The sequence below is a fragment of the Dromiciops gliroides genome, chromosome 1, assembly GCF_019393635.1.
Source record: "Dromiciops gliroides isolate mDroGli1 chromosome 1, mDroGli1.pri, whole genome shotgun sequence".
NCBI lineage: Eukaryota > Metazoa > Chordata > Mammalia > Microbiotheria > Microbiotheriidae > Dromiciops > Dromiciops gliroides.
In genome coordinates this window covers 363,336,288-363,360,726 of record NC_057861.1, presented here as the reverse complement: position 1 = coordinate 363,360,726, position 24,439 = coordinate 363,336,288, and the positions used below count along the sequence as shown (strand labels likewise).

At 35.4% G+C, this 24,439-nt stretch overlaps 1 pseudogene; it reads left to right on the top strand.

The window, feature by feature from the left end:
• The first annotated feature begins 18,178 nt into the window (after positions 1-18,178).
• LOC122749234 lies at positions 18,179-21,215 on the top strand (annotated as a pseudogene).
• The last annotated feature ends 3,224 nt before the right edge of the window (positions 21,216-24,439 follow it).

The following is a 24,439-nucleotide window of genomic DNA, read 5'->3' as shown; positions in this document are numbered from 1 at the left end:
TGTTATTTTGGGGGGGGTGGCTAGGTGACACAGTGGATAGAGCACTGTCCTTGAAGTTGGGAGAACCTTAGTTCAAATCTCACCTCAGACACATTACCTGTGTGACCCCGGGCAAGTCACTTAACCCCTTAAACATCCCAGGCCATCACCAGTTGTCCTGATGTATATCTTGTCGCTGAACCCAGATGCCTCTGGAAGAGAGAGTGAGGTTGGTGACTTTGCACAGCCCTCCCTTACTTAAATCCAATTCAGTGCAAGTCATGACATTACCCAATATCATAGTCATCTTCAAGAATCCTGGGCAAATGATTTTCTCGAGTTTGGCTTTCTTTCTAGGAATGTTCCAAATGCCTCTCTCTCTCTCTCTTTTTAAATTTAATGACCCATTCTTTTTTAATTAATGATTAGGTTCAAATTTTCAAGGATGCCTTGGGTTGCGTCTTGAGTTCTTTTGCTTTCCAGAATACATAATTCCCTCCTGTGTTTTCTTCCTGTCAGTATGTAATACTTTTGATATTTAAATTTCTTTTCTTACATATTTGAAGGTCTTTTTCTTGTTCACATGTAAAATTTGTTGTTTATCAGTGAAATTGTTCAATTTGAGCATTATGTGTCTTGGAATTTGTACCACAGGTTGTTTTATTGTTTTCTTTTTCTGGAGACAGTCTGTGGATTCTTTCAAAAGGCATTTTCTCTTCTGTGTTCAGAAATTCTAGGCAGTGTTCTTGTATTATTTCTTGCATAATGTTTCTAGGTTTATTTATTTGGTTGGTTTTAAAAAACTTTTTCTGTTCTTCTGGGAGACATATAAGCTTTCAGTTGTCATTACACACCCTGCTATAGGTATCAGTATGTTTTGTTTGTATAAAGATTGTGCTTTCTTTTGATGTTCGTGCATTTTTTTTCTTTCTCTTCTTCCAGATTTTCCTTCACTTCAACATATTTGCATTCCCAATTAATTATTCTCTTTTGTTTCTTTTGTGAGGCTTGATACTGTTTATTCAAGATTTCCCCATTCTGCCAATTTTTTCTGCTGTGCATGCATAAATTTGTGCTTTCACATTGCTTGTTTCTCTTTTAAACCATTCAGAAAGATCCTTTTGTGGTTTCATGCTCTCCTGGGAATCCCATGGTCCTCTTTTACATCAGGTATTAATTAATTTTCCTCTGTAATGCAATACTTATTAATAGATACCTGGATTCATTTAACTAACTTGTAGGGCATATTCACACCTTGACATTTGGCTTATCTGTTTTTGTTCAAGAACTTAAATGAGTTTTCATCTTCCTAAGATATTTGCTAATTTTACTATTCTTTTTTCCTCTTATATTGAACACTTTCTGATTCCCCTTTTTTAATATCAATTTCCTGAGGGCTAGATCTCAGGTTTCTCAGCTTTCTCCCATCACTAGCCTTGATCTCTGCTCCCAAGTGGCTTCTGGGTGGGAAAAACTGGGGCCAGCTGCATGCTAGGCTCCTTCTGACTTAATGGTGTGTATTAGAGTCATACACATGTGCCCTGCCCCACTTTCTTTTATTTCTCAGTTCTTTTGTAGAGTTTATTGTGGCACAGAGAATTGGTACCTTGTTCCCTCAGCTTGAGCAAGCTTTTGATCAGAGGGAAGAGAAGTGTAAAGTTGAGTTCTGTGGCAAGCTTTTGTATGAGCATGTGTAATCCTGCTGCCTGAGCCCAGTGGATATTGGGGTAGAAGGTAATCAGTAAGGAGGTCAGCAGTAAGGGATTATTAGCCTTCTCTATTGTAGCTCATCTGGTATTTTCATTGTTTGGTTCCTTGGATTCTTAAGCCATGGAGATAGATAAATTGTTTTATCTCTTGCACATAATTTTGGAGAAGTTTGAAAGATCATGAGGATTAGAAGAAAAATCCCTCAATTTCTTTTTTTTTGATCACATGACCCAAAAGTCAATTCAAAGAGAATTTTCAGATGTTTCAGTATCCTTTCCCTTTACACTGTTGTCATTATTGTATAAGTTATGTTTCTGATTCTGTTCATTTCACTCTGCATGCACAAGTCATTCCAGTTTCTCTGAAAGTATTTCCTTCATTGTTTCTTAAATTATAATAGCATTCCATTATATCCATGCATAATAACTTGCTCAGAGATACTCCAAAAGTTTGATACCCCTTTAATTTCTAATTATGTCACCAAAAAAAGAACTGCTATAAGGAATTTCATATACATGAGTCCTTTTTCTCTTTATTTGATGTTTTAGGCTTAGTAGTAATATTACTTGGCCAAAGAATATGTGGAGTTTAATAATTTGTGCCATAGTTCCAAATTATTTTCTAAAACACAAGAATATTTTTTCCCCATGAATAATAATTTCATGGAGCAAAATTAATTTTTCTTCAAATTCTTTTGGATTCTTCTTTGTTCCTAATATGGCACAATGTGCTTAACATGTGCTAAAGAAATGATCTGCCAGTTAACTAATTCAACAATCAAAGATACATATAAAATAAAATCATAAGTTGCCCTAGACCACCAACAGGTTATCATATCTAATTTTTATTCTTTTTTGAAAAAGTACTTAAGAAATCATATTTTTTGTAAATTCTACTAAAATTAATTCATCTAAATATGATCTTAATTTGGTAGTATGTAACACTAAAAGAAAATCAACTTCATTTTAATGAAATAGTATTTATTGAATTACTTTGCAGCCTCCAGCTAGTATGAGGTTTTCTCAGTAATGGTACTTTACATCTATTCCAGTACAACTTGGGTTGGTGCCAGAGAAAATACTTCAGCTTGATAGATCTGTGTAGTATGAAGACAGTGCTTAGGCTAGATTACAAAGTGAAAGTTTCTGGGCTGATGATAAAATATCTCTGCTGTCATGCATTTCTGAGAAAATTCTTAGGATAATATCTATGTCTCCTATCATCAGTAAGACTGAATATAAAGGATAATGCATTTGTTTTCCAGTAGCTTCTACATAGCTCCATAATTGTCATTTTATTTTATTCCCACAAAAAAGTTAGGCATATAAGGAAGGAGCATGATTCTTTTTTTGTTTTTATTTTTTAAAATAAATACAATTATTTTATTATTTTCCAATTACATGTAAGGAAAACATTTGTTTTTACAGGATTTTTAGTTCCAATTTTTTCTCCCACCTTCTCTTCCTTCCCCCTTCCCCAAGACGGAAAGCACTTATACAAGTTATGTATCTGCAATCACATTAAACATATTTCTGCATTAGTCATAGTGTGAAAGAAGAATCGGAGCACAAGGGAAAAACCTCAAAAAAGAAGGGAAAAAGCAGCCCAAAAGTAGAAACAAGATTGTGCAATCTGCATTCATAATCCACAGTTGTTTTTTACTGGATGTTGAGAAAACTATCATGAGTTCTTTTAAATTGTCTTGCATCATTGCAATGCTGAAAGGAGCCAACTCTATCACCATTGTTCATCACACAATGTTGCTGGTACTATGTGTTCTCCTGGTTCTGTTCCTCTCAGTGAGCATCAGTTCATGTAAATCTGTCCAGCTTTCTCTGAACTCCTCCTGCTCATCCTTTCTTACAGCACAGTAGTATTCCATTACATTCATATACCACAACTTGTTTAACCATTCCACAATTGATGGGCATTCCCTTGATTTCCAATTCTTTGCCACCACAAAGAGCTGCTAAAAATACTTTTGGACATGTGGGTCCTTTCCCCTCTTCTATTATCTCTTTGGGATATAGACCTAGTAGCAGTACCACTGGGTCAAAGGGTATGAAGAGTCCCATAGCCTTTTGGGCATAGTGGAACATGATTCTTTAGACTAAAATAAAAAACCTTTCCATAGGTAGGAATTCCTACAATTCAGTTTATACTGGATTACTAAAATTAGCCATATACCATAAGAAAGCCTATATGTTGTGTAAAGAATTAATTGTTATTTGAGGTTTTTATGCCTCTGTGTGCACTGGCCTGGGGCCCCGCAAACCGTACGGTGCTCCACCCACTGGTTGTAGCCATTGCCATGGTGCTGGCACCTCACGCCATCACCCTCGCAACACCTACATGGGCCTGGCAAAATTATAATGATTGGAAGCCTAGTGAGGGTAGTCATATGACTGTCAGAGCAGCCATCCCATTGGCTGGGGCTGTGTGGGGTTTTTCTGGGATTGGGGGAGGAGAATTGGGCTTTCTAGCTGGACTCTGGAACAACAGGAGGTCTGCTGCGTATTCCTGGGCAGTGGTATCTTTTGAGGTTGTATAATTTCCCTTTCCCCATTTTATTTCCTTTCCCTTGATCCTACTGATCCTGTTTGTGTTTTTTTTTTAAGTTTGTTCTTGTTAAAATAAATCCTGTTCTGTTTTGAGGGAGGCTGCCAGTCTCCTTCCTTGCCAAAATTTTGCGGCGAGCCGCTTAGCTAACACTCCCCAATTAAAAAATGGTCCCTACTATGTATACGTGCACACAAATTTATACACTTATATCAGCTGGTATCCTTATGCCAATGATTAATTGTTTTTGGCTTTCATATCTACTGAAAAAGAAAAATCAAAACTAAATGTCATGTGTATTAATCATTGAAAATCTAACTACATAATTATATGTCACGGATTAGAGGAAAAAACATTAAAACTACGTGTAATAACACTAACCAGATGATTAATCTTAGAAACAAGTTCAAAGAGGTGACTGGAGAGGAGTTTACAGAGGTAGATGTTGGGGGTGAGGGAAGGGGGGGGGTGAAATACCTGTATTATACTGGATAATCTAATATTAGTTTGAAAAGTAGATAGAATGCTAGGCCTGAAATCAAGGAGATCTAAATTCAAATCTGACCTTGGACATTTACTGTGTGAACTTTGATAAATGACTATAACTCTATCTGCCTGAATTTCATCAACTATAAAATAAGGATCATAATAGCACCTATTCCACAATGTTGTTATGAGGATCAAATGGAATAATATTTGTAAAGCTCAGCACAGTGCCTGATAAAAAGTAGGCGCTTAATAAATGCTTATTCCCCTGCTCCTGACGAATTTTATGTATGTATTTCAGATTAGGAAATTGATATGGAATTATTTCAGGGGGATGAAAGCAGAGAGGCAGAAAGAATTGGCTGTCTGGATTCTTATATTTCCTATATATCTGTTAGTCAGATGAATCAGCACACAGAGGCATCAGTAGTTTCACTTTCAGGAGAAAATAAGGGGGCTAAACTACCCACATGTGGTAGCCTGGGTAAGAAATTTGAATGTATCTTTCCCCTTGCCTCTCCTTGCCTTGCCTTGCCTTGCCTTCTTCCTCCCTTTCTTTTTTCATTCATTCCTTCTCTTTCCTTCCTTCCTCCCTTTTTTCTTTCTCTTCTTTCCTTTTTATATTTTTCTTTCCTTTTCTTCCTTTCTTTCTTACTTCCTTCTTTCTTTGTCATATAATCCCTTTAAAGACCTTTATGATCTCTAGATTTTTTGAACTGGAAATAAACATAAGTGAAAGCATAATAAAATCCAAAGTATACTAAATAGCGAGAGGCAGCTGATAACTGCATTTAGAGGCAGAAATTTTGGATTTCAATCTAAGTTCAGTTCCTTCTCAGCAACAAGTCACACTACCTTTGTGTACTTCAGTTTTCTCATATGTAAGATGACAGGGTAGAGACAGCATGTGGCAAAGTGGGATAACCTCTGCCTCTAGATCCAGTAAAAATAGTTCCAGAGACTGTCTTAGATATAGTTATCTATATGAATTTAGGAAAGCCAATTAACCACTCAGGGCCCAGGGGATGAATGAGACCATCTTTGAGGTCCTCTACAGGTTGACACCAGTGATAGTATAATCAGATTATGTACAAGACCTCATGTAGTACTATTAAATATGTTTATTTTATATGATTTTTCCTTTATTGCTCTAGTCTTCCCATCCTCCCCCTGCCCCAACCTTTACAGACATATCAAGTTTGAAAAAAACAAAACATAAACCCTTAATGAATACAATCATAGTCCAGGAAAACAAACCCCAACATTGGCCTTGTCTGAAAAATGTAATTATCTTTTTGTATTAAATTCATTATCTCTCTGACAAAAATGAGTGGTATGTTTCATTTTCAATTTTTAAACTCATGGCTTATTATATTGGTAAAAGTTCTAATGTCTTTCATGACTGTTTTTCTTTCTTTTTTTTTTAATGATTGTTTTTCTTTATAAAGATGTTATCCTTTCCTAAAGTATTCTCTGTGTACCATTCACTTAGGCCTTCCTAGTTTCCTCTGACATTGTTTCATTCCATCATTTCTATGAACATTCATATGTAATAATGAAATTAACCATTTTTCTAATAGGATGATATCTTCGTAGTTTCCCTTTTTGGCTCACACAAAAAATGATATAAATGTTTTATACATATAGATTTTCTTTTTCTTTATTTATTTTGTGTTCCAGCCTATTAGTGATATAACTGCTTCAAAATATACGAGCAGTTTAGTAACTTTGGGGATATAATTCCAAACTGCTTTCCAAAATGGTGCCCTGATACTCTTTGTGTAACAATGTTAAAAAAGAAACAAGTAATTCTCCTAAGAGTTTTCAATCCTATCCAACAAATATTTGTTTTAGACTTATGAGCAAAGACTTGAGATTCAGAAACAGAGCAGACACACAGTAAATGTAAAGGGCCGTCCACAAATGGTAGCAAAGATGAATAAAACATCTTTTCTTTCTTTCTTTCTTTTTTTGTTTTGAGTCTTCCTGACCTCAAGTCCACAACTCTTTCTGTTATGTCGTATATATATGTGTGTGTGTGTGTGTGTGTGTATACACACACACACACACAAACACACACATATGGACACCAATAACCTAAAAAACTTAAATAATTTACCCAAAGACATAGACAGTAGATGGTAGAAACAGGTTTCATATCTAGGTCCTTAGACTCCAAATTCAGCACTGTCCATCACATTAAACTGACTCATATGATAATACAATGAAAATGATTAATCCTTACCTGGGAGCCATGAAGTTCAAGACAAGAGCCTCATCTATCTTTGATAAGTACTGGCCATGTGAACCTAGACAAGCTGTTTAATCCCTCAGTGACCTAAGGAACTTTCAAAAACTCTTTAAGATGCAGAACAGTTGATGATCTGCATTTGTGTATTTTCCTTAAGAATTTCTCTTGCCAGGGAAGTTGCAGGTGCACCCCTCCTCCAAAATTACAACCACCACAAATGGATATTATATGCAATAACTCCCATTTAGCCAGAATAGTCAGGCAAATAGCAGACACTATTTCCATACTATTCTGGGTTCACAAAGAATTACTAAATGATATCTGGTGGCAGAAAGAGTGCTGCATTTGAATTTAGAATACCTAAATTTAAGGGACTTTGAAAACTATAAAATGCGTTATCCATATAAAATGTTTTACTATATTGTATATTATTTATAATACCCACTAATATATCTTTTCATAGCAAAGGGCATTTTGGGTGAAGTAGTAAATGTTCTTTTCTAAGTAGAGCAAGAGAGCAAGTCTATCTGTATCCCTCTGTGCACTCAAATGAAAAATGGCCTTTTTTAGGATAAACTCATATAATCTTACTCAAGATCACATTGATTTAAAAAAATCTTTTTAATCTACATATCTTTAATATTCTCATTTTGGAAATATGAACTAAATGTTCCGGGATGATTGTACCTGCCCTGAATTAGAGAGGACTCCTGTGCTCCTCATTGCTCCATAGCGATAGTTTATGGATAGCTTGGTGTCCTAGAGCCTTACAGGTAAGCCACAAGAGCAAATGACAAAAAACTCATGCTATACATGTTTGGTCCTAAAAAGTAAGTTCCACTCCCTATTGCAAGGGATGACTTTGCCGTTTTAAGCTCAACCTCATGGGTGAATTGGTGAGGGAAAAAAAAATGAGTGTGATTATTCTCAGTCTCTAGTTGACTGTCTACTTTTTCAAAGAAACAGTAGAGTCGTGGGTGAACAACAATTATTCTAAATCCAAAGTGTTCATGCTTCTGTCTCCTGGTTTCAGAATCAGACCCTGTAGTTCTCCAAGTAAAAAGTGCTGATGAATTTAAGTAGCAATGAGCCTTCTGGGTTTGGAGGTCAGAATGACATCAGACTGCAGTGCTGACTGAGCAATGTACAACAACTGAACCATAAGCCATAAAAGAGTTCCTAACTACTTCATTAACAACAACAAATGGTGATGATTATGATAAAGATGATTGGATCATAGATGTACAACTGGAAAGGGCCTCATAAGCCATCTCCTTCAATCCTTCACTTTACAAATGAAGAAATGGAGGCACAGTGATTTGTCTAAGGTCACTCAGTTAATTAGTATGAAGATGATGAAGTTAATGATTTAAAATAATGGTGATAATGATGATTAGGATCATTTACATTTATACAAAATTATATGGCTATAAACACTATAAATAATTTGATTCTCAGAACATGCCTATAGTTAGGTGCCATAAATGACTAGTATTATTATTCCTATTTTACAGATAAGGAAAACTGAGCCTTAGAGAGATTAAAGTGTTAACCAAAAGAAACATGGCTATAAGTGGTGAGACCAACACTTGGAACTAAGTCTTGTGATGCCAGGTACATTCTTTTCAATTACTAAGGACCAACTGAATAGCCAAATTTTAAGCAAGGATTGACTTTATTTCTGCAATATTCTCTGTATTTGGAGAAATTCTCTTAATATCTATAAAATCAATGTGACATAGTGGATAGACACCTGCCCTCTAGGGCAGGTCAAGTCATTCCTCTGACGAATACTGGCTGTATAACCCTAGATAAATCACTTAATCTCAGCATTCTAGGCACTTTGCTTATTCATTGAAGAAGAAGTGCCAACCTGCTACAGAAGAGTTTCCTCTTCTGGGAAATAGCAATAAAAATCACTGGTGGTATCTCTACACCTGTCCTAAATATCTGTATTTTAATCGAAAAATACAAAGATGTCAGCTAAGATATCAAAGTGTGAAATACATTTAAAGTTTACAATACATATATATGTATATATATATATATAATCATATACATATATGATTATATATATATATAATCATATACATATATGAACAGTGTGTATACACAAACACATATATACAACCTATTTTTCCTCCTACCCTAGGCATCAACATTAGAACATATGATCAGGAAAATTATATTTGGGGAAAAAAATCTCTATTTGTTACCCAGATGATCAAAATAAATGAGCTGTTAGAATGGAGTCCCTAAAACATATTAGTCTCTATGGGTTAGAGAAAAAATTAGCATTTTAAAATTGCTATCAGGTTTCTTTCTGTATTTAGTAAAAGCCATCAACATCAGTACAGAGCTGCTGAAAGGAACTGATGTGTATCTGCATTGACAAAACCTCCTCTCTCCCCTCTGGCTTTCCTCTTCATTGTTTTCCTGGCATTCCTGCTGGTTTTGCATGAAGGATTTCCAAAATATTGACTCAATTTGTGTCAATCTGCATTTTCACACATCCTTGAACAGCATGTACATTTTTCCTCCAGTCCATTGTAGAAGCTGTCATTCTCATTTACTCTGTCTGCAGAGAGTAGGGTCTCCATACAGTAAACTTCACAGTTAATAACAAAGAAATATACTTTACATATCTGTAGGACTCACCCTAACCCCCCCAAAAGGTGATTTTGCTGGAATCCTCACCATCATTTGCTAATTAATTTTTTTTAGCAAATATGGAGAATGTTGTTAATATCTAAGTAATCAAGGATAGATATTCCATACCCTGAGATAAATTACAATAATTAAAATACAGAGTGGGCCAAAAGTCACAAATATTCAATAACTCCTTTATTTTTTGTTTTTAATTTGTGATACCATAGCATCATATACAGTATACATAGAAAATGAGTTTACATTATATGTGAAAAATTAAAATTCATAAATGGTGAAAAATAAAGAAAAAATAAATTTCAAAAAGTTATTAAAACATCAGACCCCTTCATGACTTTTGGCCCACCTTGTACAAATGAGAGGATAATATTAAGGAAATTTTCAGATCCTGCATTTATACCTTTAATACCTTCAAAAGATTCACAGATCTTTTCAGGTACTGACCTGTGCATATGCAAATTTATTGGTATTCTTTATAAAATAATTGATCTGTAAATTTATTTTTACAAATATCTAACAAAACAAGAATGGCAACTCAGCATAGAGTACTGGATAGGGAACTGGCCTTGTTATCATGAAGACATGAGTTCAAATAATGCCTCCAATAGAATATAAACTCACTGAGTTTTTTTTTAAATGTATTATTTACTTGTTTTAACTTCATTTTTATTTTTAAATTTTGAGTTCAAGATTCTCTTACTCCTTCCCAATCCTCCTCAACCTGGAAAGAGGGCAAACAATATGATATCAATTATGCATGTGAAATCAAGCAAAAACCTATTTCCATTTTAGTAATATCACAATAAAAAGAAAAAGAAAAATCCTTTTTGAGTGAGAAAATTATAATTCTATTTGCACTCAGTTCATTAATTCTCTCTCTGGACATGAATAGCATTTTTTCATCATGAATTCCTTGGAATTATCTTTGATCATTATATCAATCAAAGTAGGTAAGTCTTTCATGCTTGGTCATCATTACACCATTGCTGGTACTGTGAACAATGATTTCCCTGTACTCACTCCACTTTGCATCATTTCATATAGTTCTTGACATGTTTATTTTTTTTCTGAAATCACCCCTCTTGTCATTTCTTATACCATAATAGAAGTCCATCACAATCATATGTCACAACTTGTTCAGCCATTTCCTAATTGATGGGTATCCCCTTAATTTCTAGTTCTTTGCCACCACAAAAATTGCTGCCATAAATATTTTTTGTACACATAGGTCCTTTTCCTTTATTAATATCTTTGGGGTTGTAATGATTGGAATGACGCCACCTGCTGGAGACTTACTGTAGAAAAGTTCCGCCATGAAAGGCAGGCCTTTGAGGGCAAGAACATGTGTCTTTTCTTTGGCGTCAGGAAGTGACGTTTGCTAGTGGGAGGAAGAAGGAAGAGCTGGGCGCTCTGACACATGCTCTTTTCCTGGGGACGCTGGTGGAGAAGGGAGCTAGAAATGTGCTCTCCCTTTAATAGATAGGAATCTAGGCCTTTTCTTCTCTCTTTACCAAATTCTTATTCTCCTTAATAAATGCTTAAAAGTCTAACTCTTGCTAAAGCTAATAATTTATTGGCAACCACTCATTAGATATTTTAGATAGTTTAGCTAGAATTTTAGCCCTTAACAGGGCATATATCTAGTAGTGATATTGCTGAAGCAAAGGGTATAGCTTCAGATTTTTCTGAATCAACAGTATATTAATATACCGATTTTTCTTCATTCCCTATAAAATTTGTCATTCCTGATAGGTATGAGGTGATAGCTCAGAGTTATTCTAATTTGCATTTCTCTAATCCATAGTGATTTAGAGCATTTTTAAAAAATTGACTATAAAAAGTTTTGAATTTTTTTTTCACCTAAAACTCCCTGTTCATATCCCTGGAACATTTATCAAGTGGGGAGCAACTCTTGGTTTTTATAAATTAGACTCACCTCCCTATATATTTGAGAAATGAGACCTTTATCAGAGAAATTTTCTGTAAACAAACAAACAAACAAAAACATATTCTTCATTGTGTGGGGTTGTTCTTTGTCCTTCATTCTCAAAGAGGACCATGACATCAGGGACTTGCACTAAATTGGATTTAAGTGAGCGAAGGCTGTGCAAGGTCACCAACCTCACTCTCCCACAGTCATCCGGGTCCAGAGGCAAGCTATACATCAGGATGACTATAAACATTTGTAAATGGTTTAAGGCCAATGCGGTTAAGTGACTTGCCCAGGGGTCCACAGCTAGTAAGTGTCTGAGGTGAGATTTGAACTCAGGTCCTCCCAACTTGAGGGCCAGTGTTTTATCCACTGAGCCACCTAGATGCCCTTTTAGCAAAATGTAATTTCCTTCATTCTCTCTCTTAATTGAGTCTATTTTTTACTTTTGCTTTGTTTGGGGTCATGAGTGCTACCCCTGATGTTTTTACTTTAGCTGAAGCAAAATAGATTCTACTCCAGCACTCAATTTTAACTCTGTGTGTTTCAGTTTCAAATATGTCTCTTGTAGACAGTATATTTTTTAATCATGGTTTATAATGCATTCTGTTATCCACTTCCATTTTATGCATTTGCTCATCACATTCAGAGTTATTATTACTGTGTATTTCACTCCATCCTATTTTCTTCTATTTACTTTCTCTCTCTCTCTCTTTCTTCCCTCCCTCCCGTCCTTCCTAAAAAGTCTGTTTTGCTTCTAACAACTTCTTCCCTTAATCCCTCTTGCATAACTCTTCCCATTTTCCCCTCCTATTTCCCTACTGGGTAAGATCAATTTCTATACAAAACTGAATATGTATTTATATTCTTTCCTCTTTGAACCAATTCCAACAAGAGTGAGTTTCAAAAATAACCTACATCTCCTCTCATTTTACTCTTCACTGTCAAATCTTTTCCTTCTTTGCCCTTTTTAAGGTGAGAAAAATTTTCTCATTCTGACTCTCCCTTTCCACTTTTCCAAGTGCATCCCACTTTCTCATCCTTATACTTTGATGGGGGTGGGTGGTGATCCTAATTAACTCACACTCATGTTCTCTGTCTATGCAGAATCCTTCTAACTGCCCTAGTAATGATAAATTTCTTAAGAGTTACATGTATCATCTTCCCATATAAAAATATGTAGAGTTTGACATTATTGGATTCCTTATGATTAGTCATGTTTACCTTCATATGCTTATATTTTATGTGAAAGTCAAATTTTATATTTAGCTCTGGTCTTTTCTAAGAGAATATTCCAAAGTCCTTTATTTCATTAAATATCCATTCCCCACCCCACAGATTATATTCAGTTTTGCTGTGTAGGTGATTCCTGGTTGCAATCCTAGTTCATGTACCTTCTGGAATATCATATTCCAAATCCTCTATTCTTTTAGCATGAAAGCTGCTAAATTTTTTGCGATCCAGATTATTTCTCCACAATATTTGATTTATTTCTTTCTGTCTGCTTTCAATAATTTACTCTTGACCTGGGAGCTCTAGTATTTGTCTATAATATTTCTAGGAGATTTTATCTGGGGATCTCTTTCAGGAGGTGATTGGTGGGTTCTAGTAATTTCTATTTTACTCTCTAGATCTAAGATATCAGGGCAGTTTCCCTTGATAATTTCTTGAGATATGGTATATGCCCTTTTTTTTTTTTTTTTAGTGAGGCACTTGGGGTTAAGTGACTTGCCCGGGATCACACAGCTAGTAAGTATTAAGTGTCTGAGACCGGATTTGAACTCAGGCACTCCTGACTCCTGTGCCAGTGCTTTGTCTTTTTTTTTGTTTGTTTGTTTTTAGGGTTTTTTTTGGCAGGGCAATGGGGGTTAAGTGATTTGCCCAGGGTCACACAGCTAGTAAGTTTCAAGTGTCTGAGGCCAGATTTGAACTCAGGTACTCCTGAATCCAGGGCCAGCGCTTTAACCACTGCACCATCTAGCTGCCCCTGGTATATGCGCTTTTTTTTTTTTTTTGGTGAGGCAATTGAGGTTAAGTGACTTGCCCAGGGTCACACAGCTAGTAAGTGTCAAGTGTCTGAAGCTGGATTTGAACTCAGGTACTCCTGAATCCAGGGCTGGTGCTCTATCCACTGCGCCACCTAGCTGCCCCTATGCTCTTTTTTAATTATGGCTATCAAGTAGTGCAATAATTCTTAAATTATCTCTCTATGATTTATATTTCATGTCAGCTTTTTTTCCCAATGAAATTGCACATTTTCTATATTTTTTCATTCTTTTGACTTATTTTTTCTTGAAATCTCATGAAATCATTAGCTTTCACTTGCCCAATTCTAATTGTTAAGGAACAGTTTTCTTTAGTGAGTTTTTGTACTTTCTTTTTCGTCTGCTTTTTAAGGAGTATTTTTTTCCATCATTGAATTCTTGTACCCCCTTTTTCATTTGGCTTATTCAGCTTTTAAAGTCTTTACTTCAGTGAATTTTTGTGCCACTTTTATCATTAGGCCAATTCTGTCTTTTAAGGTGTTTAACTCAAAGATGTAACTTTAAGGGTGTAAACTTAAAGATGTAAAGATGAAAAAGGTGTAACTTCACTAAACAAGAATATTTATTGAAACTTTTTTTTTTTTTGGTGAGGCAATTGGGGTTAAGTGACTTGCCCAGGGTCACACAGCTACTAAGTGTCAAATGTCTGAGGCTGGATTTGAACTCACGTCCTCCTGACTCCAGGGCCGATGCTCTATCCACTGTGCTACCTAGCTGCCCCTATCAAACCTTTTTTTTTTGAGGTCCTAACTTCATTTTTTCTATTGTGTTACATATCAAGTTTAGTTGATATTTAATTTCAGGGTCAAATATTAGCCGTGTCATCTCTTTGTAACTGCTTATAGTCATCTTTTCATTTCCTGATAGAACAAGTAGAGGCAGACTATCCCCACATAACGAACACTCCACTTAGAAAGCGACACAGGTTCTACTGCCTATATTCTAGTAAATTAATAGCAGCATGGATGTGCTTACTCAGATTTTCACTTTAAAGCTATTGCATTTCTTATATTCACATTTAATATTTTGTGTTTCACTGCAGAGAGAGGAAGAGAATTCTTGTAAAAATCTATAAAACAGTGGTGGCAAGGAATTGGAAGTTGAGGGGATGCCCATCAATTGGGGAATGGCTGCACAATTTGTGGTATATGAATGCAATGGAATACTATTGTGCTGTAAGAAACAATGAGCAGGAGGAGTTCAAAGAAACCTGGAGGGTCTTGCATGGGCTGATGATGAGTGAGATGAGCAGAACCAGAAGAACATTGTACACAGTATCAACAACATTGAGTGTTGATCTACTGTGATGGAACTCATGATAGAAGAGGATCTCCAAATTCAAGAAAAAGAAAAAAGAACTTTGGAGTATAGATGCTCAATGAACCACACTATTTCTTTTGTTTTTGGTGCTGTTGTTTTTTCTATTTTGAGGTTTTTCATCATTGCTCTGATTTTTCTCTTATAACATCACTAATGCAGAAATAGGATTCATGTTATTATGTGTATCTCTCTCTCTCTCTCCATACATACATATATATATATATATATATATATATATATATATATATATATATATAAAACCTATATCAGATTACCTGCTCTCTAGGGAGAGGGAGGGAGGGGAGGTAGGGAGAAAAATCTGAAAAGCTTGGATAAACAAAAGTTGAGAACTATCTTTACACGTAATGGAAAAAAATAAATTTTAAAAAATCTATAAAACAGTAGAGAGGCATTATTTACTCAGGTAAATAATGATGTAAATAATTAGAGCAAGTTTTGCTTTGGGTTTTTTGTTTTGTTTTGTTTTTGACAGCAGTATTTCATTTTTAATGGTTGGGGTCTTTGTCTTAGCTTTTCCATTCCCCAATCCTTATCATGCTATAAGATCTGTTAAAAATTTTGAGAGTTCAAATTTAAGTGCAATTTAAGACTTTAAAGCCATTTAGCTGTGTTTTTAAAAATCCAATATGTTTTAAAAGGAATCTATTTGGTTAAAAAAGCAAGTCGTTTTTACACATATTTAAACAATTTATGCTACTTTTCTTTATGGTACCTGTAAGCAAAACCCCAGATTGCTTAATAGTTGGACTAGAATTGCAGAATAGAAATGCAGAAGAGATCATGTTGCTTTTTGAGATAGCACTTGTCTCCAAATCCTGTTACAGTCATCATTCTTTTGAGCCTTACTACTTTAATTCCAGCCTGCATTTCCCTGGGGCATTCCCCAAAGAAACTTTCTACTGGTCATCTATAATCAAGGAAAAACATTTCTACTTGCTGACTGTTCATCTGAGGCAGAGTATTCTGCCTCTTATTCCCTTACCACAGCAAGGTAAAAACTGCTTTTGATACTTTTTGTCACCTAAAAGGAGTTTCTCTATAAACTTCAATAAGTTGTGATGATTTTCTGTGTGCAACGTTTTTCATGTTTAAAAAGTGCTTACATGAATGAGCGTGAAGGACACATTGTTTGACAGTCCAGGTGCTGCCCTGTTCCTCAAACAGTTGAGCAGGACTATTATCTAATTTGTGTACTCTCTGAAGTACAGGCTACAACTCATATACATATTTTATTCCAGTGTGACTTTCTTTATGATCTTATAAAATATATAATCCCTGTATGATCTTAGAAATTCTTCTAAGGGATTCAACTATTATGTAGAATTTTTTTCCTCTAGGTTTCTTAACATTAAGAGATACAAAACGAAGTCTGTGTATGTAAATTCATATCCTGCTTCAGATACCACTGACTGTGTGAGACACTTAGCTTCTTTGTGTCTCACCTTTATCTGTAAATAGAGGGAGTTGGGCTCAGTGACCTCCAGGGTCTTCTCCACTTCTAAATCTCTGATCCTAAGGTCTCCTATCTATTGTCCTGGTCACGTTACTTGTCCAATTCCTTTTCTGGGCTTGCATCTTTTTTCATTTTTTTTGTACTTTATCTTATAATCAGTCAGCCAACAAAGCACCTACTATGTGCCAGGCACTATGTTAAGTGATAGGGATACAAAAGGAAGTAAAAGATGGTCCCTCCTCACAATCTAATGAGGGAGATAACAGGCAAGAAATGGACAAAAAAATTATATACAGGATAAATAGGAAAGAACGAAGAGAGGGGAGGCATTAGAATTAACTGGGGTTGGTTTAGTCTTCCTGTAGGTGACAAAATTTGAGTTAAGACGCATAGGAAGTCAGGGAACCCCAGAGCTGGACATAAGGAGGAAGAACATTTGAGGCATGAGGGATAGCTTGAGAAAATGCTTGGAGCCCAGACATGGAGATGCATGCAGTTCTTTTTTTTTCAATTCTATTTAGCATTTATTTGAAAATTTGGGGAATCACTTACTACATATTATTACTTCCTATATCTTTGTTATATTTTGAATAGTCCACTTTTTTAAAATTTTAGGGGAATATAATTACTCATAATTATATAGACTCACCCAAAGAATGTTTTTTTTTTAAATATCAGGATTTTTTTTTTTTTGAGGGGGTAGTATGTTGGTTGGATTTTGGGTGGAAAATTTATAGAAATAAATTGTTTTTGAATTATTTCAGTTGTGTCTGTAAGTATCAAATTTCGTATGAGATACAGGTCCAAGTTTTCATGGCCCCATTTAGGGTTTTCTTGATAAAGATGCTAGAGTGGTTTGCCATTTCCTTCTAGAGCTCATTTTACTTATGAAGAAACTGAGTCAAACAGGGTAAAATGACTTGCCCAGGGTCACACAGCTAGTAAGTGTCTGAGGCTAGATTTGAACTCAAAAAGATGAGTCTTCCTTACCGCAGGCTCAGCACTCTCTCCACTGCACCATCAAATGGCGCAAGAAAGAAACTATTATGGCATAAACTAAGATAGTAGAGTTGAAACCCTGAGAGCATGAGACATTTCAACTTTGTCTTCTTTTCTCTAGTACCTAGCACAATGCCTGGAGCATAACGGACACTGTAGAAATATCCTTTGGGTTTCGATTGATTGTGATCTACATCAGTAGAGGGACTACTCACTTCTTAGATGACAGAACAAGCAAAGTAGCAAAGAAAGGCAAAATAATAGAAGACTTGCCTGAGGACCAAATGTCTAGGAGATTTCCCATTTTAAATAACTTTCTAAGAGTTCAGAAAAATAACAAAAAATGGAATATAATTCTTTTGGGGTGGGTCAGATAAATAAATAAAAACTTTAAAGAATTAAATTGAAATATATGAACACATGAGCCATATAAGGGAACATATTTGTTACTGCAACATTTGTGACACTGAAAACAGTCCAGATGGGCTCAGGAACTGCTTTTCTTGAGGCCTACATAAATTCACAGTTTCACTGAACTGTATTAATTATCCAGTGACATAAGGATGTGTATTACTTGTCCACCAAGTGGAGCTCTATTTGAGCCCATATAGCAGTGTATCATTAGAGTCTCTTTGGCAAATGAGTTGCATAGCCTTCCTAAAAGACTTTTGAGGTATCTCCACTAACCCAGTGGATGCTCAGCCAGTCGATGCCTACACAGTTCCCCATCTCCCCTCCCCATCCTTACTTCTGAGTCCATGACTTTCAGTGTTGATTCTGGCAGGTAACAGAATCAATCTAGAGAATAAAATGTGGTATTGATTAAAATTTTAATATATAAAGTCAACTATCTCTTTGTGGCTCTCGAACGTTCACCCTAACATTCAGATTTTCCTCTCTCAGATACCAACATCCACACCCAATTTCTAGGATTCAGATATCTCACCACTGATTCTGATCCTATCTTCTCTGAACAGTCTATTAATTGGACAGTCTTTTAATGCACATATTCTTCAACTTACAGTCATAGAGCATTGCTTTGCAAAAAGAGGGTTTAGTTGAATTACTTAGTCCCATCTAAACAATAGGCATCAAAGGTAGCACTTGAACCCAGATTTTTCTCACTCAGAATCTAGATCTCCATCCTTTACACCATGCTGCCCCTCAGCATGACTTTACCCAAAGCCAAAATGTATCATCATCTTGTCAATTTTCTTCAGATAAGTTTAACGCAAGGGGATAATCAATTAAATTTTTCCAATGTGAGTTGGACTCTGCTAACATGGTTTAGTAGAAAAGCGCTATTCTGATTTCAGGTAATTGAAGCTCACATGACACAATCTGAGAATCCTACAGTCTACACCATTCCTACATGGGCAGGCCATATCTTCTTTGGTCCTGTGCAGGAAGAAAGGATGTGGCTAAGATTTTTGTTTTGCTTTGAATCTTAAATCAATGGCACCGATATTGATTTAGATGAGAGATCAAATGATTTTAAGGATAAGAGTTTTGACCTCTTTTCTTTTTTACCTTTAATTACCCTATTTTGAATTATACTTACTTTCATGAGTCCTCTAAAATAAACTTTGAAAGTAGGACAGGCATTAATTTTAAATAAAATGCTCAATTGTGAGAACAAATATTAGAACTAATAAAAAAACTGACAAATATCCATACCAATGGGAAAATATGTTGGCACAATTCAATTCTGGATAAGGAATATTGATTGTCTATATGCTAACATACACCTGAATGGACAACCTCTGGTGCTTTTCCATTGTGATAAAACAATCTGTGACAGACAGTACAAATAGCCCAGTTAGTTGAGAACTAATTAAGAGGAAAATACAGGTTAGAGCCTTTTTTAGGAAATTAAAAATCTCCTTTATTAACCTGAAATGTCTCAAAAGTCAAATCCATCTTTTCAATACCTATATGCTACTGTGGGCATATGGCTGTAAAATATCAAACATGATCCAAGGAATTGAAAATTAATACTGCCCAGAGGACAATGGAGAGGCACAGGGTAGATGTGAATAGGGACCATACGTAATGAATGAGGAAGTTTGAATATGCACAAATAGAAAAAACATCATTTTTAAATACATGATAAGAAAAGAAGATGGTCTGGGCATGCAGGAAGTACAAGGGATGACACGAGGATAGTTAGAGTATTACATTGGAAACGTTGTGATGTAAAGATCAATTTGAATATTGAGGTTGGTATTGTTCTTTCACTATCATCTTATTTTTCTCATAATCACTTCTTTCTGTTATTTAAGATCATGCTGAATGTAATTTTTTTTTTAGTGAGGCAATTAGGGTTAAGTGACTTGCCCAGGGTCACACAGCTAGTAAGTGTCAACTGTCTGAGGCTGGATTTGAACTCAGGTCCTCCTGAATCCAGGGCCAATGCTTTATCCACTGTGCTACCTAGCTGCCCCCTTGGACTAAGGTGTTTTTTTTTTTTCTGTTAGCTGCAATCTTAATATTTTATTTTTACTTGGCAAAGAAATCAAATATTTTCTTAGGGAGGTGTTTTCCCAGATCATTTTGTATTCTTTTTTATGAACATGTATTTTTTTTTTTTACCTTTTAAACTACTACAGGAATCTCTACATTCAAAATTGATCCTTTCCTCCATCCTCTTACTTTTATAAAATAAGTTGAATAGGTCAGCTGGGTGTTGTTTTAAATATGCTTTTTATCATTTTTTGCTCATTTTATTATTCTAGTTTTGTTATAATTTATATTATTGTTGTAAGAAATTTTTGATCATATGTTAACCAAAAGGATAATTCAAGAAATACTAGCATATAGATAACAATTTATACCTTTCTCTTTCTCTTTAACAACACAAAGATAGATAGATAGATAGATAGATAGATAGATAGATAGATAGATAGATAGATAGATAGATAGATGATAGAAAGATAGAAAGATATATTGATAGATCTGGGAGGGGAAGACCCTCAGGTTTCTTGCCAAAACAGAAACCTTTGCTATTAATGCTCACTCTGAGTCATTAAAAGGCCAAACAATGGTCAATGAGGCTTGGACTTGGACCTATTGTTGACCAGTCAATGAGAGCTAGAGTGATTTGGGGTTAAGGCGGTCCTTAGTGGGGAAAAATCTAGATCATAAACCCCAAGACATCTTGTGAGGTTTAAACAACCAAAATTTATATTCCTTTGGGCAGAGCACCCAAAGTTAAGGATATGATTCCCTATATGGACAGACGGAGAGGAGAGGAGAAGAGGGGAAGGGATGGGTATCAGGGAGAGGGAAGGGAAGGAACTGTGTTGCCCAACTAGAACTTGCTAGTAGTATCCATTGAGGGAGCTCTTACTCACAAAATGTTGGTTGTTGTCTATCTTTTGATCTCAAAGAAGACCACGACATCAGGGGTGATGTTATAACTTGCAGTGAATTGGATTTAAGTCAGGGAGTGCTGTTCTAAGCGCTTCTCCAGAGCCATCTGGGTCCAGTGGTAAGAAATGTGATATCAGCTGTACATGTGGACACTGGCCTCAGAGATGAATTGGGAAACTGACTGAAGTGATGAGCCAGGACTCTGGTAAAGACAGAACCCAAAACAGTACAGGGCCTGACTTCTGTGATTCAAGCCCTTATCCAGCAGACTCACAACAAGTTTCAGAGCATATTAAAGAAGATCATCGCTGGAATTGATGATGTGAGCAGTCACATCAATGATCTGGAGAAAAACATCACTCACCTTATGACCCAAGAAGGGGTAGAAGGGAAAGCAAAATACCAGCTACACATAATAATTAAAAGAGTTGGTAATTATTTAGAATGAATTCTGGAAATTTTTTAATAAGCTAAGACATGAAGAAACAGATTTTTCTCAATTGACTACTGTGCAATGAATTTAAAATTATAAAGCTTGGACTCCTAGAATATGAAGTTTACTTAAGTTTCAAGGTGTTTTTATTTTTTAATTACTTGTACAAGGTAACTTCAACTTCATGAAATAAAATGAGTAAACATTAGTTAATAAACTGAAATTCTGACCACTCTTGGTTAAAGTTTTCAAAAATTGTAATGCATTTTGTTATTTGCCATTCAGTTCAATAATAAAAAGTATATTTTTAAATGTATGTTTTTCTTTTGTTGAAAAATGCATTTAAAAAAATGTCATGTAAGGAACACCTAGGTGGTGTAGTGGATAGAGTACCGGCCCTGGATTCAGGAGGACCTGAGTTCAAATTTGACCTCAGACACTTGACACTTACTAGCTATGTGACCCTGGGCAAGTCACTTAACCCTCATTGCCCCACCAAAAAAAATGTCATGTAATAAAAATTTTAAATTCATTTTTTAAAATGTTGTCATGAGGGGGGCAGCATTATTTTTAAACTATTATTAGACTATCTGTGAAGTAAAGCACATAGAGTCTATAGTTTGTAATTCTCAGCACAAAATTACTGTTGTACTTATAACAAACAAATGACATGTTGACCATATTTTAAAGCAGACCAAAAAAAAAATGAGCACTTTGTATTTAGATATATGTCATTACTATGTTGCTATGATTGAGAATAATACCTAAGAATCCACTCTAAAAAGCCCTAAAAAAGAGCTGAAATCGATCGACAGTTACTGCCAATTTTAAATACCATAAACAAAGGATTTGGATAGTGACAATGATACCCTGTTTCCTCTCAAATAAAAATGGAAAATAACCTTCTATAAAGTTGCACTACATTCACTGGTTATAATTTCTTGTGGCCTAACTCCTCAAGTCATTCATTATAACCTCAAGGCAGCTAGGTGGTGCAGTAGATAGAATGCTGGGTTTGCAGTTCATCTGGCCTCAGAAACTTACTAGCTGTGGGAGACTCATCTGTAAAATGATCTGGATAAGAAAATAGCAAACCACTCCAGAATAATTGCTAAGAAAACCCCAAATGGGATCATGAAAAGTTGACATGACTGAAACAACTAAACAACAATAACAACATACTAAGGGAATTTTAAAACCCACTTATTCCCACTGATTTTTTTAAAGCATTTATCATTTAGAAGAGAAAGAAAGTGGCCATTGTAAATCCTCACTCACTGCATACTGCCTGATGAATGCTCTTATTCTAAACTTGGATTTTTAAAGAAAAATGGTGGGGTTTTTTAAATTGTTGTTGTTGTTTGTACAGGTTTTTTTGCTTACCTTATTTTCTTACCTAAATGTTTTTAGAGTAAAAAAATTTTAATAGATTATAGATAGAATGGAAAACACCAAAAATCTTCATCATGAAATACCCTATCTTTATTTTTTCTTTTTAGTGGGGCAATGAGGGTTAAGTGACTTGCCCAGGGTCACACAGCTAGCAAGTGTCAAGTGTCTCAGGCCAGATTTGAACTCAGGTAATCCTGAATCCAGGGCCGGTGCTTCATCCTCTGTGCCACCTAGCTGCCCCCCTTCTCTATCTTTTTTTTTTTTTAATTTAATTTAATTTTTTTTGCAGGCAACGGGGGTAAAGTGACTTGCCCAGGGTCACACAGCCAGTAAGTGTCAAGTGTCTGAGGCCAGATTTGAACTCAGGTACTCCTGAATCCAGGGCCGGTGCTTAACCACTGCGCCATCTAGCTGCCCCCCTTGTCTATCTTTTAATAAAGAAGTGAGGAGAACAGATTGCACACCCAACTGACTGACTCTTCAAATTGCTCTTTTATTACAAAGAAAAATTAAAGTCAAGATAAAGCTGAAGAATGATATACAGATAGAGGGCCATTTTTTTTCTTGGAGAGTCACTTTTAAGTGAATACTTTGTGACTGTAGGAGAAATTTTCTGTACCACCAGGCAGTTTATTGTATTATTATACATTGGGAATAAAGCTATGAAGTAACTTTTAAAAAAATTATACATGTGAAATCATGTAAAACATATTTCCACATTAGCCATGTTGCAAAAAAGCAAGAAAAATAAAGAAAATGAAAATATTATGTTTCAATCTGAATTCAGATTCCATCAGTTCTTTCTCTGGAGGTGGAGAGCATTTTTCATCATAAGTTCTTTGTAATTTTCTTGAATAATTGCATTGCTGAGAATAGAGAAATCATTCATAGTTGACCATTATGTAATATCACTGTTAGTGTAACCAATGTTGTTCTGGTTCTGATAACTTCACTTTGCATTAGTTCATTTAAATATTCCCAAGTTTTTTTCTGAAACCACCCTACTCAGCATTTCATTATAGTGCAATAGTATTCTATCAAAATCATATATCTAGCTGCTTCTATCATTCCCCAATTGATAGGCATCCCCTCATTTTCCAATTCCTTGCCACCACAAAAAGCTGCTATAAATATTTTTGTACATGTTGGCCCTTTTCCTTTTTCTTTGATTTCTTTGGCATACAGACCTATGCACAGTTTTATAGACCTTCAGGCATAGTTACAAATTGCTCTCCAGAATTGTTGGATTAGTTCACAACTCCAATAGGGCATTAGTGTCCCAATTTTTCCACATCTCTACCAGCATTTGTCATTTCCTTTTCTGTCATATTAGTCAATCTGATAGGTGTGAAGAAGCAACTCAGACCCATTTTAATGTGTTTCAGTAGTGAAATAGAGGGGCAGCTAGATGGCGCAGTGGATAGAGCACCTGCCCTGGAATCAGGAGTACCTGAGTTCAAATCCGGCCTCAGACACTTAACACTTACTAGCTGTGTGACCCTGGGCAAGTCACTTAACCCCAATTGCCTCACTAAAAAAAAAGAAAAAAAAAGTAGTGACTTAGAGCACTTTTTTCATATGATTATTAATAGCTTTGATTTTGTCTTCTGAAAATTGCCTGTTCATATACTGTGACCTGTTTCCTTTTTTTAGAAAATTATAATCAATTTCACTATTTGTGGTATTATTTGGTTTTAATGATTCCCAGAACCTCACAGTCTTTTCTTACAAAAAAGTGTACCTAAGATATCTGTATAGTCTACATGTTTTTGAAATATCTCATTTCTTTCTTCTGAACCATATTTTCTGTATATTTCCCTTT